The 5,790-nt window shown below is 43.1% G+C and overlaps 1 protein-coding gene and 1 long non-coding RNA gene across 2 annotated transcripts in view; one reads left to right on the plus strand and one right to left on the minus strand.

Moving 5' to 3' along the window:
* The window catches only part of LOC103482356 (contactin-associated protein-like 5), a 174,079-nt gene that overhangs the window by 92,196 nt on the left and 76,093 nt on the right, over window positions 1-5,790 (plus strand).
* The window catches only part of LOC103482348 (uncharacterized), a 3,942-nt gene continuing 3,586 nt past the window's right edge, over window positions 5,435-5,790 (minus strand). The window contains exon 2 of the long non-coding RNA XR_536441.1: window positions 5,435-5,774. This is a non-coding gene — a long non-coding RNA (uncharacterized LOC103482348). The remainder of the gene's footprint in view (window positions 5,775-5,790) is intronic.

The raw sequence follows: 5,790 nt of genomic DNA on the forward strand, positions 1-5,790 counted from the left end.
TGGATGCGGCTCTGCATGATTACGGTCTAAAAACTCGTTTTCAGTGCAGTTAAAATCTCCACCTATAAAAACAAAGTCCTCAGACCCACAATCACCCAACCGTTCCCCAATTTTTTCATAAAAACGCTTTTTCTCTGCATTGGTGATGGGAGCATAAATATTAATAAAAACTATACTAAAATGATCAAACTTTGTCTTGACTAAAAGACACCTCCCCTGAATGACATGTTCTACTTCTGTTGAGTTTGGGGTGAACGCTCTGGAAAAGAGGAAGCCCACCCCTGCACTCTGGGAGTTGCCGTGACTTTAAATGACCTCCCCCCTCCACTCTCTGCCCCAGTCTGTCTCCATTAGTTGGTCGCTGTGCGTTTCTTGCAGGTAAATTACATCGATTTTCTTTTGGTTCAATATCTGATAAATCAAAGCTCGTTTTCCAGCCTCCCTCGCCCCGTTAAGATTCAAAGATGCTATTTTAAAAGAATCCATATTGGGTAAGAAGCTAAAAACGAAATACCAAAGGACTATAAAAAATAATAAAATACTACTGTGCATCATTTAAATCAAAGTTGTTTTCTAACTTTAGTCAATATTTTCTTTAATCTAAAGACGTCTCTGTCTGCAAAACCTGATACCTCTTTGTTCCTGATGTGATACCTTGCTGAGAAATAAAATAATTTTAAATCGGGAAAATAACTTTCAATTTTCATTCCTCTGAATCCTTTAGTTTCTTTTTAAAAAGTTCTAAAAGACTCTACAGGGTATCTAGGTGCTTTGCAACTCGTTTGTGTGACAGATATTTCGCTGCTGTCAGAGAACCAGCTCTCATTGTCGCTGCTGTCCGACACCTCCTTCCTCTCTGCAGCCAGTTTGCAGGCCTGCTTGCTGGCCTGTACAGCCGTCTCCACATTCCTCCTTTTACTTCGCCTCTTTAACGGGGTTGAAGCCTCCAGTTCTATTGCCTCCTCTGCTTCACGCGTCTCTCCTGCCACTCCAGCTCCAAAAAACAACTCTTCACTGTTCTGTCCCTCCACCTGCACCTCTCCTTTTCCTCCCTGATCTTCACACAATAATTGCTCCTCATCGCCACTCACCTCCACCTGCTGCTCTCCCTGCACACCATCCCTCTCTACCACTTCACTTTCACCCTCACCACCACCATTCGCCCCATCACCAACACCATTCACCCCATCATCATCACTATTCACCCCATCACCACACAACACCATGCTTCCATCCATCCTCACAGATACACTCATTTTCACAGTTTCCTCACCATCCACTACTGAACCCTCAACAATACCTTCTGTCAGGTCTCCTGTAGCAGACTTTTCCGCCACCACCGCTGGTTCCGCCACTGTAGCGGGTTCCCCTGACGCAGCCGCCGCGGGGTCTTCCGTCGCGGCAGCGTAGTCCCCCGCAGCACCAGCTTCACAAGGCGGGTCCTCCACCTGCTCAGCAGCAGCGGGCTGCTGCTTCGCCGCACTCGGCGGGGCCGGCCCGGCCCTGTTGGGACACATTTTTACAATGTGCCCCTCCTGGCCGCAGCCAAAGCACTTCATGCTAGAGGACGTTGCAAACAGCATGTAATCAAATTCGTCTACTCTAACACGAAAGCTTAGATTTAGTTCTTCATCTCGTCGATTCAAGATCATGAACAGCTGTCTCCTATGCGAGACAACATGTTTCAATAAGGGCGATTTGCAGCCTGAAGGAACTTTCTTTATGGGTGACACTACCTTCCCATGCCTTGACAATTCCTTGACTAAAAAATCATCACTGATGAACGGCGGCACATTCGACAAGGTCACCCTAGTCGCGGGCAGCGTCAAGGGTGACACCTGCAAAAATCCGTCATTCACCGCGACACCCACCTCGACTAGCTGTTGAGCCTGCTCCACCTTCTCCACAAATAGAATGACAGCTCCGTTCATGCGAGCTGCCGATCTAATGGACCCATTGTACAATCACCTCTCCTACAGCCAAACACACTTCCTCTACGCTACACGGAGAACCGGCGCCCACCTTGACGCCGTTCTTCCGTGTCAGCGCGGAGAAAGCCCCACCACCAGACACCATGGCGTCGTCAGACGCCGGCCAGCCAGGCACGCCTGACGGCCACACCCGAACCTAAAGAAAAACCCCTAAAAACGTGACAAAACTTAACACAAAATCACAACTAAACAATTAACATAAACACCMAGTGAAAAAAACAGTAAGAAAAAACACAAAGATAGAAGTTAAACACTCGTTCGCTCTTTCACTCTTCTTCCGCTCTCCACTCACCCTCCGGTGAGTGGAGAGCGGAAGAAGAGCCTTGCATGAAACTCACTTCATTAGTATTGCTGCTGTCACACTTTGAACATCAGCACATAAAGTTTTCAAAGTACATTTTTAGAAGAAATATTACTCAAAATATTTATGACCTCAATTCATTAAGAGAAACACATCATGTAGATCAATTATTATTTTAAGTCTTTGCTGTTCTTCTGTTAAGTGTGGAGATTTTCTGCTTACAGTTAATGAAAATGCTAACTTTCAGAATAGACCAGGGGTGTCCAAAGTGGGTCCTCTAGCTCCAGCATCCTGCACGTTTTAGTTCTCTCCCTGGTGGTAGTAAGAACTTTTTCAGCTTGTCAATGTTCCTCTTAGTGTTTCTAATGAGCCATCATTTGATCCAGGTGCGTTAAACCAGAGAGAGAACTAAAACATGCAGGATGCCGGGCCTCCAGGACCCACTTTGGACACCTCTGGAATAGAATATTACATTGGACCAATTCAAAATACTTTTAATACAGAAATGTGGGCTTAATAAAAAAATATATTTGTTACCTGCTTGAAAGTTGTTATTTTCCACAGGTTAGTTTTAAAGGAAATCTGACAAATAAGCCCATATTTTAATTTATTGAATATGACAAGATCAGTGCAAATCGAATCGGCCGTAGCAGTTGATGCTTGCACTGAGCCAGGTTCTGGTTCTGATTCTAGTTCTGGTTCTACTGGAGTCCATAGTTAGTTCTAATTCACTCCATGTTACCACACAATGCATGTGAGTTCTCCTGGAAGGCGTCACAGCACCTGTATAACTGGAGAGCAGTAGAAAAAAAGTAGAATCTGGAGTCTTAAAAGTCTCTCCGGGTACTCCGGTTTCCTCCCACAGTCCAAAAACATGACTGTCAGGTTAATTGGCCTCTCCAAATTGTCCCTAGGTGTGAGTGTGTGTGTGCATGGTTGTGTGTCTCTGTGTTGCCCTGTGACAGACTGGCGACCTGTCCAGGGTGACCCCGCCCCTCGCCCGGTACGTTAGCTGGAGATGGGCACCAGCAACCCTCCCGACCCCACTAAGGGACAAGGGTGTAAAGAAAATGGATGGGATGGATGGATTATCTGATGTCACAATATTTTTTTTTACCTGCTAGTTGTCTACAGCAGAAGGAGGAACCGGGTCGGCTGGCGTGCTTTTTTGTCTGTCGGCCATATTGGATTTAACAAACATAATGTCTTGCATTTTCAGCTGATGGCCAGTAGTTGATAGTGTATTTTATGATGCATTAGTGTCCACTTCAATGGTCTGTGTGCATTTATAACATAAAAATCCATAAGAAGCACAAGAAAGTGGCTTTTAGATGGCTGTCCTCGGTAGTGACCACTATGCATGGGAGGGTCAAAAAGAAAGTTTTAAGCCTGGTCTTAAAAGTAGACAGGCAGTCTGCCTCACACACTAAAACTGGGTGCTGGTTCCACTGGAGAGGAGCCTGAGAACTGAAGGGTCTGCCTCCCTTTCTACTTTTAGAAACTCTAGGAACCAGCAGTAAAGCTGCAGCCTGACAACAAAGGGTTCTGTTAGGAACATCTGGAACAATTAGATCTCTGATTTATCATGGAGCTGATTATTAAGGGCCTTATGGGAGGAGGAGGATGTTAAATTCTACTCTGGATTTAACAAGGGGAAGCTTAAAAAAATAAATAAAAAGGAAATGTCAAATCTCTCTTTTTAATTCTCGTCACAACTCTAGCTGCAGCATTTTGGCTAAGCACATTAGGCAGGACTCCACAATATATCACAAGTATATGGTTATTACAATAGGACTATGAGCAAAATTATCACCACAAATGACTTTTTGGAATGCAGTAATTGTTGACTATAAAACTCCAATTGCATTTACAATAATTTATTCAGCTAGTCAGATATAATTTCAGGCTACTTTTACTCAGCATGTGGAGGTGCTGGGCACCTCATGGTAACCGAGTATATTGTGTTTTTATAGCCAGGCTCATTCAGTCTGTCCTCACTGTAGCACATCCAATCAGAAATAAGCAGACAAACAAAATGTACGCCTTTGAATTGAGAGAGCTGTGACTGGCTCATTCCAAGTGAATGAGAAGTGGACATTGTTTATGATCGACAGCCGAGCAAACTAAAACTCGCCCAGCTGGCCGATGGCGTTGCTGCTTGTAAACAGTGAATCAATCTGAACCATTCATGGTCCTGGAAAGTTTTAGTTTAAAATGATTTCTATGTCACTAAGAAGCTTCTAAAAAGAAAATAAAACAAACATCTGCAAGGTGGGCATTCGTTTTGGAAATAAAACTCTTTTATTTAGATGATTTTAAAAAATTGCTTGACAAAAGTTATTTAAAGCATTCACAATACTCTTTGGGAATACTCACAATACTCATTACAACAGTCAAACCCTTACAAAACCCCATCTCTGTCTCCTCAATCCCCCAGTCGGCCGTAGCAGTTGATGCTTGCACTGAGCCAGGTTCTGGTTCAGATTCTAGTTCTGGTTCTGCTGGAGGTTCCTTCCTGTTAGAGGAAGGCATCAGTGCTGCAAGGCAATGACTCGATGCAACCTGAGAGGACATTTGTTGACACAATATAAATAAACGGAGCTGAACTGAATGTAGCAGACAACCATCTTTCTGCATGTTTCTTTGCCATCACCCTAATCTTTATCTTCCTCTATAAATTAGCATTAGATTTGCGTTAGTTGCTCCAAAATTACAATATTATTGTGCTTCCACGTCAGAATAAACATGTCAATCAAAGTTCTACACAGACATGTGCACTTTTTACAGGTAAAGTGAATCAGGTAATCATGTGACTGCTGAAGCAGTGAAAAAATTAATTTAGCATAACTGGAAACCAGTTGTTTCAAAGTTGCAGTTTGTCACCTTTGATTTGAAACGCATCATAAATTGGATTCTTTAATTACAGAGGATGGTTCAACGTCACATCTGGCTTCCAGATCTACTCCTCCATTTTACATCATCCCCTGAACACGGAAAGATTTCAATCAATTAACCGTGGCGTACCCATGATTAAAGACCCTGTTACGTGGCGAAAGTTGTGATTTAAGAAAAGTGTAGGTTGTCATCAGGAGTGATAGGTATTTTCCTAGAACCTACATAAAAGAACCACAGACAACGTATATGAATTTTATGACAAACTTTGCAAAGGAGAAGACTCTATCAATTGCTCCTCCGAGCTGTTCATAGAGCGTTCTGAAAACCTTCAGTTTGTTTGTCTCTTTTATTAGCAGAAGAGAGAAAGGTGTGAACAGGAATGGAGGGGGTGAAACCCACATCCTAAATTCACAGTAGGATGTGAATTCAGACAGACAGAGGGGAGACACAGAAACTAAATTAACACATACTAGGTTTTACAGCTCAGGACTTTCCCAGGAAGATCTAAGTCACCATCTGTACAAACATGCTTGATTAAGGAAGATTTAATTTTGTCTCCCAAGTTTCAACAAGTTTGAACACTAAACCTCTAAATATAAACTA

This window comes from Poecilia reticulata, linkage group LG2 (assembly GCF_000633615.1).
Source record: "Poecilia reticulata strain Guanapo linkage group LG2, Guppy_female_1.0+MT, whole genome shotgun sequence".
Lineage (NCBI taxonomy): Eukaryota > Metazoa > Chordata > Actinopteri > Cyprinodontiformes > Poeciliidae > Poecilia > Poecilia reticulata.